The sequence below is a fragment of the Triturus cristatus genome, chromosome 1_1, assembly GCF_964204655.1.
Source record: "Triturus cristatus chromosome 1_1, aTriCri1.1, whole genome shotgun sequence".
NCBI lineage: Eukaryota > Metazoa > Chordata > Amphibia > Caudata > Salamandridae > Triturus > Triturus cristatus.
In genome coordinates, this window is record NC_140579.1 from 18516018 (window position 1) to 18528233 (window position 12216).

Sequence of the window (12216 nt, forward strand, 5' to 3'; positions counted from 1 at the left end):
ATGTCAGGGTCACTTACACAGAGGACATGTACAGGTATTTCAGGGTCACATACACCCAGGGCATGTAGAGGTATGTCAGGGTCACACACAGGGCAGGTATGTCGGCTTCACTTACACACAGGGCATGTACAGGTATGTGAGGTTCACTTCCAGGTCATGGTCAGGTATGTCAGGGTCACTTACACAGAGGGCAAATACTGGTATGTCAGGGTGACTTACACAGAGGACATGTACAGGTATGTCAGGGTCACATACACCCAGGGCATGTACATGTTGATCAGGGTCACATACACCCAGGGCATGTACATGTTGATCAGGGTCACATACACCCAGGGCATGTACAGTTATGTCAGCTTCACTTGCACACAGGGCTTGTAAAGATATGTCAGCATCACTTACACACGGCATGTACAGGTATGTCAGCGTCACTTACACACAGGGCAGGTACAGGTATGTCAGCTTCACTTACACACGGGCATGTAGAGGTATGTCAGCTTCACTTACAGGGCATGTAGAGGAATGTCAGGGTCACACACAGTACATGTACAGGTATGTCAGCTTCACGTACACACAGGGCATGTACCGGTATGTCTGGGTCACACACAGGGCATGTACAGGTATGTCTGGGTCACACATTGGACATGTTCAGGTATGTCAGCTTCACTTACACCCAGGACATGTACAGGTATGTCAGGGTCACATACACACAGGGCATGTACAGGTACGTCAGTGTCATATAAACACAGGGCATGTACAGGTATATCAGGGTCACTTACACCCAGGGCATGTACAGGTATATCTGCTTCACTTACACCCAGGGCATGTACAGGTATTTCATGGGCAGTTACACCCAGGGCATGTACAGGGTTGTCAAGGTCACTTACACACAGCTTTGCCATTTTTCTAAATGGCAAAGTTGGGCTAGCAGTGATCCACTGCTTCTGCGGTGTGCAAGTCAGCATATTGGCCAATGAATCCTTCTCTTTGTGATGGCTCCTGGAGGCCGGGCCTCCGTGTCACTCTTCCCCTCACTGGACAGTAATGAACTGTTCCGCCCAACCCTCTCCCATTTCCTATTTCTTAAGAAGCAGCTGCTAATTGGCCAAAATTGGGCCCTGGTTAAACTCCTATCGGTTGTGCTCAGAGTGGTCAGTGGCACACACCCCACATACCTTTCTTGAACCATCATCTTAGGTTCGCAGCTCTAAACCAGGTTCTCCCAGGCACCATCTCAAGTTCTCTCCAAGATCCCTTCAATGCTTCTGATGCTGCATCTTGTTAACCCCCTCCTCCCACCCCTCCCTTCATCTCACTCCCCGGGGACGTGTGAGCCAAAGGGCATGTACAGGTATGTCAGCTTCACTTACAGGGCATGTACAGGTATGTCATCTTCACTTACAGCGCATGTACAGGTATGTCTGGGTCACTTACACAGAGGGCATGTACCGGTGTATCGGGGTCACTTACATAGAGGGCATGTACCGGTATGTTGGGGTCACTTACACAGAGGGCATGTACCGGTATGTCGGGGTCACTTACACAGAGGGCATGTACAGGTATGTCTGGGTCACACAGAGGTCATGTATAGGTATGTCATCTTCACTTACACACAGGGCTTGTACAGGTATGTCTGGGTCACACACCGGGCATGTACAGGTATGTCTGGGTCACACACAGGACATGTACAGGTATGTCAGGGTCACTTACATACAGGGTATGTACAGGTATGTCAGCTTCACTTACACACCGGGCATGTACAGGTATGTCTGGGTCACATACAGGGCATATACAGGTATGTCAGGGTCACTTACATACAGGGTATGTACAGGTATGTCAGCTTCACTTATACACAGGGCATGTACAGGTATGTGAGCTTCACTTCCAGGTCATGTACAGGTATGTCAGGGTCACTTACAAAGAGGGCATATACTGGTATGTCAGGGTCACTTACACAGACGACATGTACAGGTATGTCAGGGTCACATACACCCAGGGCATGTACATGTTGATCAGGGTCACATACACCCAGGGCATGTACAGTTATGTCAGCTTCACTTGCACACAGGGAATGTACAGATATGCCAGTGTCACTGACACACAGGGCTTGTACAGGTATGTCAGCATCACTTACACACGGCATGTACAGGTATGTCAGCGTCACTTACACACAGGACAGGTACAGGTATGTCAGCTTCACTTACACACGGGCATGTAGAGGTATGTAAGCTTCACTTACACACAGGGCATGTACAGGTATGTCTGGGTCACACACCGGGCATGTACAGCTGTGTCTGGGTCACACACCAGGCATGTATAGGTATGTCTGAGTCACATACAGGACATGTACAGGTATGTCAGCTTCACTTACACAGAGGACATGTACAGGTATGTCTGCTTCACTTACACCCAGGGCATGTACAGGTATTTCAGCTTCACTTACACACAGGGCATGTACAGGTATGTCTGGGTCACACACAGGGCATGTACAGGTATGTCAGGGTCACTTATACACAGGGCATGTACAGGTATGTGAGCTTCACTTCCAGGTCATGTACAGGTATGTCACGGTCACTTACACAGAGGACATGTACAGGTATGTCAGGGTCACATACACCCAGGGCATGTACATGTTGATCAGGGTCACATACACCCAGGGCATGTACAGTTATGTCAGCTTCACTTGCACACAGAGCATGTACAGGTATGTCAGCGTCACACACAGGGTAGGTACAGGTATGTCAGCTTCACTTACACACGGGCATGTACAGGTATGTCGGCTTTACTTACACACAGGGCATGTAGAGGTAAAGTCCGCTTCACTTATACACAGGGCATGTACAGGTATGTCGGCTTCACGTACAGGGCATGTACAAGTATGTCAGCTTCACTTACAGGGCATGTAGAGGTATGTCAGCTTCACTGACGCACAGGGCATGTACAGGTATATCAGGGTCACTTACACGGAGGGCATGTACCTGCATGTCAGGGTCACTTGAACGGAGGGCATGTACCGGTATGTCAGGGTCACTTACACAGGGGACATGTACAGGTATGTCAGGGTCACATACACCCAGGGCATGTACAGGTATGTCAGCTTCACTTGCACATACGGCAGGTACAGGTACATCAGCGTCACTAACACACAGGGCATTTAGAGGTACGTCAGCGTCACTGACGCGTAGGGCATGTAGAGGTATGTCGGCTTCACTTACACACAGGGCATGTACAAGTATGTCAGCTTCACTTACAGGGCATGTAGAGGTATGTCAGCTTCACTGACACACAGGGCATGTACAGGCATGTCAGGGTCACTTGCGCACAGGGCATGTACAGGTATATCAGCATCACTTACACACGGCATGTACAGGTATGTCAGATTCACTTACACACAGCACATGTACAGGTATGTCAGGGTCACTTAAACACAGGGCAAGTACCGGTATGTCAGGGTCATTTACACAGAGGACATGTACAGGTATTTCAGGGTCACTTACACTCAGTACATGTACAGGTATGTCGCCTTCACTTACAGGACATGTATAGGTATGTCAGCTTCACTTACACAGAGGGCATGTACAGGTATGTCGGCTTTACTTACACACAGGGCATGTAGAGGTATGTCGGCTTCACGTAAAGGGCATGTACAAGTATGTCAGCTTCACTTACAGGGCATGTAGAGGTATGTCCGCTTCACTGACACACAGGGCATGTACAGGTATATCAGGGTCAATTACACGGAGGGCATGTACCGGCATGTCAGGGTCACTTACGCACCGGGCTTGTACAGGTATGTTAGGGTCACTTACACACAGGGCATGTACTGGTATGTCAGGGTCTCTTACACACAGGGCATGTACAGGTATGACAGCTTCACTTGCATACAGGGCATGTACCTGTATGTCAGGGTCACTTACACAGAGGGGATGTTCAGGCATGTCCGCTTCACTTACACACAGGCCATGTACAGGTATGTCAGAGTCACACCCAGGGCAGGTACAGGTATGTCAGCTTAACTTGCACACAGGCCATGTACATGTATGTCAGCGTCACTGACACACAGGGTATGTAGAGGTAAAGTCAGCTTCACTTGTACACCGGGCATATACAGGTATGTCTGCTTCACTTACAGCGCATGTATAGGTATGTCAGCTTCACTTACAACAGAGCATGTACAGATATGTCAGGGTCACTTACGCACAGGGCATGTACAGGTATATCAGCATCACTTACACACAGCGCATGTACAGGTATGTCAGGGTCACTTACACAAAGGACATGTACAGGTATTTCAGGGTCACATACACCCAGGTCATGTACAGGTATGTCACGGTCACTTACACAGAGGACATGTACAGGTATGTCAGGGTCACATACACCCAGGGCATGTACATGTTGATCAGGGTCACATACACCCAGGGCATGTACAGTTATGTCAGCTTCACTTACAGCGCATGTACAGGTATGTCAGCTTCACTTACAACAGGGCATGTACAGGCATGTCAGGGTCACTTACGCACAGGGCATGTACAGGTATGTCAGCTTCACTTACACACAGCGCATGTACAGGTATGTCAGGGTCACTTACACACAGGGCATGTACCGGTATGTCAGGGTCACTTACACAGAGGACATGTACAGGTATTTCAGGGTCACATACACCCAGGGCATGTAGAGGTATGTCAGGGTCACACACAGGGCAGGTATGTCGGCTTCACTTACACACAGGGCATGTACAGGTATGTCTGGGTCAGACAGAGGTCATGTATAGGTATGTCATCTTCACTTACACACAGGGCTTGTACAGGTATGTCTGGGTCACACACCGGGCATGTACATGTATGTCTGGGTCACACACAGGACATGTACAGGTATGTCGGCTTCCCTTACACAGAGGACATGTACAGGTATGTCTGCTTCACTTACACCCAGGGCATGTACAGGTATGTCAGGTTCACTTACACACAGGGCATGTACAGGTATGTCTGGGTCACACACAGGGCATGTACAGGTATGTCAGGGTCACTTACATACAGGGTATGTACAGGTATGTCAGCTTCACTTATACACAGGGCATGTACAGGTATGTGAGGTTCACTTCCAGGTCATGTACAGGTATGTCAGGGTCACTTACACAGAGGGCAAATACCGGTATGTCAGGGTCACTTACACAGAGGACATGTACAGGTATGTCAGGGTCACATACACCCAGGGCATGTACATGTTGATCAGGGTCACATACACCCAGGGCATGTACAGTTATGTCAGCTTCACTTGCACACAGGGAATGTACAGATATGTCAGCGTCAGTGGAACACAGGGCTTGTAAAGATATGTCAGCATCACTTACACACGGCATGTACAGGTATGTCAGCGTCACTTACACACAGGGCAGGTACAGGTATGTCAGCTTCACTTACACACGGGCATGTAGAGGTATGTCAGCTTCACTTACAGGGCATGTAGAGGAATGTCAGGGTCACACACAGTACATGTACAGGTATGTCAGCTTCACTTACACACAGGGCATGTATAGGTATGTTTGCGTCCCACACAAGTCATGTACAAGTATGTCATCTTCACGTACACACAGGGCATGTACCGGTATGTCTGGGTCACACACAGGGCATGTACAGGTATGTCTGGGTCACACACAGGACATGTTCAGGTATGTTAGCTTCACTTACACCCAGGACATGTACAGGTATGTCAGGGTCACATACACACAGGGCATGTACAGGTATGTCAGTGTCATATAAACACAGGGCATGTACAGGTATATCAGGGTCACTTAAACAGAGGACATGTACAGGTATATCTGCTTCACTTACACTCAGGGCATGTACAGGTATTTCATGGGCAGTTACACCCAGGGCATGTACAGGGTTGTCAGGGTCACTTACACACAGCTTTGCCATTTTTCTAAATGGCAAAGTTGGGCTAGCAGTGATCCACTGCTTCTGCGGTGTGCAAGTCAGCATATTGGCCAATGAATCCTTCTCTTTGTGATGGCTCCAGGAGGCCGGGCCTCCGTGTCACTCTTCCCCTCACTGGACAGTAATGAACTGTTCCGCCCAACCCTCTCCCATTTCCTATTTCTTAAGAAGCAGCTGCTAATTGGACAAAATTGGGCCCTGGTTAAACTCCTGTCGGTTGTGCTCAGAGTGGTCAGTGGCAGACACCCCACATACCTTTCTTGAACCATCATCTTAGGTTCCCAGCTCTAAACCAGGTTCTCCCAGGCACCATCTCAAGTTCTCTCCAAGATCCCTGCAATGCTTCTGATGCTGCATCTTGTTAACCCCCTCCCCCCACCCCTCCCTTCATCTCACTCCCCGGGGACGTGAGAGCCAAAGGGCATGTACAGGTATGTCAGCTTCACTTACAGGGCATGTACAGGTATGTCATCTTCACTTACAGCGCATGTACAGGTATGTCTGGGTCACTTACACAGAGGGCATGTACCGGTATGTCGGGGTCACTTACATAGAGGGCATGTACCGGTATGTCGGGTCACTTACACAGAGGGCATGTACCGGTATGTCGGGGTCACTTACACAGAGGGCATGTACCGGTATGTCAGGGTCACTTACACAGAGGTCATGTACCAGTATGTTAGGGTCACATATACAGAGGGCATGTACCGGTATGTCGGGGTCACTTACAGACCGGGCATGTACTGGTATGTCAGGGTCACTTTCAGACAGGGCACGTACACGTATGTCAGGGTCACTTACACACAGGACATATACAGGTATGTTCGAGGCATATGAGCTGCGGATCACACACTTAGGATAAGATCGCCATCTGGTGTTGGGCTCGGATGCTTGCAGGTTGTTGTTGTCTTCGGAAGAAGTCTTTGGTCACGAGATAGGTGACTCCTCCCTTGGACTACAGTGCGCATGGGCATCCACTCCATCCTCAGATTGTTTTTTTCCGCCACTGGGTTCGGATGTAACTTTTCCACTCCGGTAGAAAACTTTTAAATCGAGCTTTTCGAAGCGACACAAACTTCTAAAACTTCATCGATACACCTTCACTCGACATCGAGTTCATCGGACCGGTTCCGGACGTCGACGCGGGCGATTCGACCTATCTGCGCCGTGCAGCCTACGGCTCATGGAAAGGACGTCGTTTAAAAAATGCCCCCAATGTGGAGCAAAGTTCCCGCATAGTGAAAATCACAAGGTCTGCAACCTGTGCCTGTCACCGGAACATAACGAGTCCAGCTGTCCAGCCTGCGCCGCATTCCGCTCAAAGAAGACCATTCGAGATCGAAGAGCTCGACGCCATATCATGGCACACAGACCAGCCCCGGAACCGGAGGACATCTTTGATGAGGGTCCCGATGTCCCGGAAGAAGATTCCGAGGAACTTCAAATTATATCAGAAGCAGACGACTCAGACGACCCCATTACTCCGGGGCAACGCGAGAGTACTGATGCCCTTACCCCAACCCGTCCAAAAAAGATATTGGTCAAAATTTCACCAGCTGGCCCCAGTCGCGACCGAAAACAACCTTCAGAAGCCCCGCCTTCGGGCTCGGCTCCGAAGAAATACAAGCCTTCCGGTGGCTCGGCTCCGAGCAAACCACATATTATTGTCCCCCCAGCACCTTCGGCACCGAAAGCACAAGACCGGCTCCGGGACCTCCGGCACTGAAACCTTCCAGGCCCGTAGACAAACCGGCACCGAAAGGTCCCAGACCGAAAGATTCCACTTCGGCACCGAAACCTTCATCGGCACCGAAAACATCATCGGTGCCAAAACAACCGGCTAAGGATTATCTCACACCTCCTAAGGCCAAAGACTCTACCGATCACCCTAAACCTAGATCGGAACCGAAAAAATCGGCGCCTAAGCCTCTTTCGGAAGAACAAAAACTTTTCCGCCCAGATCCAACACAGAAAAGGATCTATATTAATCCAAAAACAGGACATGTCACTGCTGTGCCATATAAGAAAAAGAAGCTGGACACAACACCTTCTCCAGCTCCTGTAAAGAAGAAGGACTCTGCCACCTCACCCATTCCTCCTTCCTCTCCTGTCCCACCTATTACCCCCCCTCCCCACCTCCACCACTACCTCTTCCATCTCCTTCACATACACCACCTCCACAGAATGATTATGATGACCTAGCGGGAGGGGTGGATCCGGATAATCTTAATGTTCCTAATGTTCCTTTCACAGATCCAGATGCTGTACCATTAGACGACTGGGCTTACCCCCTGCCTGATATACCTGACCCTACTACATATCCCTCAAAACCCTCAACCCCAGATGACCACCTAGGGTTTGGACAACTAGTGCATAGGGCAGCACTTTACCATGGCGTCACCATGCACTCTGATGCACCCGAGGAAGACTTCCTCCTAGACACCTTTGAGCAGTCCCAAAAATTAGTTCAGATTTACCCATGATTAAAGGGGTCATCAAACACGCCACTGAAGTTTTTAAAGACCCCGTATGGGCCAGGGTACTTAACCCTCGAATTGAGAAAAAATATAGACCTGCCCCAGAAGATCCTCCTTACATTAAAGGACAGCTCCCTCTGGATTCTTTGGTCGTTTCCAACACAAGGAAACGGGCTAACTCCCAAACAACAGGAGATACACCGCCCCCAGACAAAGAATCCAAACTTTTAGAAGCCTCAGGCAAAAGGGTAGCAGCACAAGCAGCTAACCATTGGCGTATTGCCAATACACAAGCCCTATTAGCGCGCTACGATAGAGCTCACTATGATCAGTTGGAAGACCTTCTACAACACTTACCAGACAAATACAAGGCCCAAGCAAATGACCTTATACAAGAGGGAAAGCTCATCTCTAACGCCTCAATTAAATGTGCTCTTGACGCCGCTGACACTGCCTCTAGAGCAATAAATACAAGCGTACTTCTTAGACGCCATGCATGGCTACGTATTTCAGGCTTCAAACCAGAAGTACAAAGTACCATACTCAGCCAACCATTTAATCAAGAGCAATTGTTTGGACCAGCAGTAGATACTGCACTAGAAAAAATGAAAAAAGACACAGAGACTGCTAAATCTATGGGAGCATTGCAGTCTCCACAACCTCGTGGCTCCTTTCGACGCTCCTTCTATAGTAGGGCATCCAAAAATACTGGAGCAGACACCTCCTCCACCTTCAAAAACTCTACGCAAACATCCTCCAATAGAGGATATTTTAGAAGAGGATATAGAGGAAATAACACCAAGGGACGAGGTCGAGGCAGTACCAACACTCGTACCTCCCCCGCCACTAAACAGTGACTTTCCTCCACTCCCCCAGACCATTCCACTCCAGTCGGGGGAAGACTCACACAGTTCCTACCTGTCTGGAATTCCATTACAACAGACAAGTGGGTAAGACAAATTATCCAGTATTGTTACTGCCTGGAACTCACAAATACCCCCCCACATATACCTCCCAAACAGCGTCCCATGTCACCAGACCATCTTACGCTACTCAAACAAGAGGTTCTCTCATTGCTTCACAAACACGCAATAGAGCCAGTCCCCTTATAACACCAGGGCACAGGGGTATACTCTCTTTACTTCCTAATCCCCAAAAGAGGCGAAACATTAAGGCCTATACTAGACCTCAGACTCCTAAATCAGTACATACACTCAGATCATTTCCATATGATCACTCTTCAACAAGTGCTCCCACTACTACAGCAAGGCGACTTCCTTGCCACACTAGATCTCAAGGATGCCTATTTTCACATTCCCATGCATCCTGCGCACAGGAAGTATCTAAGATTCATGGTAGACGGGAAACATTATCAGTTCACAGTACTCCCATTCGGAGTGACAACTGCACCCAGGGTATTCACCAAATTCCTAGCAGTAGTGGCAGCGCATCTCAGAAGACAACAAATTCACGTCTTCCCATATCTGGACGATTGGCTCATAAAAGCCAATTCACTCCCCAAATGCGTTCTACACACCCACCAAACTATTCAAATTTTACACAACTTGGGATTCACCATCAACTATCCCAAATCTCACCTACAACCCTCCCAAATACAGCAATATGTGGGGGCCACCATAAATACCTTCAAGGCCATAGCTTATCCCAGCCCAGCCAGGATAGCCAATGTACAAGCTCTCATCTTAAAATTTCAACCCCAACACTCTCTCCCAGCAAGAGTGTTCATGCAACTCATAGGCATGATGGCGTCATGCATCTTCATTGTGCCTTATGCAAGACTTCAAATGCGTCCCTTGCAAGAATGTCTAGCACGCCAGTGGAATCAGGCTCACGGACAACTTACGGATCTGGTGTTAGTGGACAGCCGCTCACATCGCTCTCTAAAATGGTGGAACACCATAAACCTGTCCAAAGGGCGGCCGTTCTTAGAGCCTCTTCCACAGATAGTGCTGACAACCGAAATTGCTCCATATCAATTACCTGGAACTACTGGCAGTGTTCCTAGCACTGAAATCATTCCAATTACATCTAAAGAACAAAACTGTCCTCATCCGAACGGACAACATGACAGCCATGTATTATATACAAAAACAGGGGGGCACACATTCTCTCCAGCTGTCCCAGCTCGCACAGAACATTTGGAGAGGGGCAATTCCCCAGAATATCTACCTGCTAGCAGAACACCTTCCAGGAGTTCACAATCAGATTGCCGACTTGTTAAGTCACCAAACCCAACAGATCCACGAATGGGAATTACACCCACAAGTCCTACTCCCATTCTTCCAAAAGTGGGGCCAACCAGACATAGACCTGTTCGCCACACACAAAAACGCAAAATGCCCAACCTTCGCCGCCAGGTTTCCCCACCCACAGTCGAAGGGCAATGCAATATGGATGAACTGGTCAGGCAGATTTGTGTACGCTTTTCCGCCTCTCCCACTCATTCCGTTTGTAGTACGCAAACTCAGGCAACTGTCTCTCGAGCTCATATTAGTAGCTCCCACATGGGCACGCCAGCCCTGGTTCACAACTTGGGATTCACCATCAACTATCCCACTCCTGGAACTCTCTCGTTCCACACCAAAAACTGTGCCTCTCCCCGTCCCTATTAACACAGAACCATGGAGAAATCAGACACCCAGATCCCCATCAACTGAACCTAGCTATCTGGCTCCTGAAGTCTTAGAGTTCGGTTACCTCAACCTACCTCCGGACTGCATGAATATTATAAAAGAGGCCAGACGACCTACCACTAGAGCCTGTTACGCTGCAAAATGGAAAAGATTTGCCATTTACTGCACTAACAATGACATACACCCACTGGATGCTTCCATCCAAAACATCATTTGCTACCTACTACACTTTCAAAGATGTAATTTAGCATATTCATCCATACGTCTCCACCTAGCAGCATTAGCTGCCTACTTACAAAAGCGGCAAAACTTGTCACTATTTAGAGTACCTGCGATCAAAGCCTTCATGGAAGGTCTTAAAAGGATCATTCCTCCAAGATTACCACCCTCCCCAGTGTGGAATCTAAACATTGTTCTTACAAGGCTCATGGGTCCCCCATTTGAACCCCTGCATAAATGTGAACTACAATTCCTTACATGGAAAGTAGCTTTCCTTATTGCTATCACATCCCTTAGAAGGGTGAGTGAGATCCAGGCTTTAACCATACAAGAACCATTCCTACAACTACATCGTAACAAAGAGGTTCTTAGAACAAATCCAAAATTCCTGCCAAAGGTCATTTCTCCATTCCACCTAAACCAATCAGTCGAGCTACCGGTGTTCTTCCCAAATCCGGACTCCGTAGCTGAAAGAACTCTTCACACCCTAGACGTTAAAAGAGCCCTGCTTTATTACATTGACAGGACTAAAACTTTCCGCAAAACCAAACAATTGTTTGTTGCTTTCTCTCCACCACATAAAGGCAACCCCATTTCCAAACCCGGAATAGCCAGGTGGATAGTTAAATGTATCCAAATATGTTACCAAAAAGCTAAACGCACTCTAACAGTTCCCCCTAGAGCGCACTCCACACGCAAAATAGGGGCTTCAATGGCATTCTTAGGAAACATTCCCTTAGAAGATATTTGTAAGGCAGCCACATGGTCTACAACACACACCTTCACTAAACATTACTGTGTTGATGTGCAAGCAAAACAACAAGCTTCTGTGGGCCAGGCTGTCCTTAAAACTTTATTCCAAACTGCTGCAACAAATACAGGTGACCACCGCTAGGGGAGACACTGCTATATAGTCTATCCTAAGTGTGTGAT

The 12216-nt window shown here is 48.4% G+C and overlaps 1 protein-coding gene across 1 annotated transcript in view; it reads left to right on the forward strand.

Annotated features, from left to right (window-relative positions):
* Window positions 1-12216, forward strand: part of LOC146869159 (uncharacterized) — a 140625-nt gene that overhangs the window by 50420 nt on the left and 77989 nt on the right. The window lies entirely within an intron of this gene.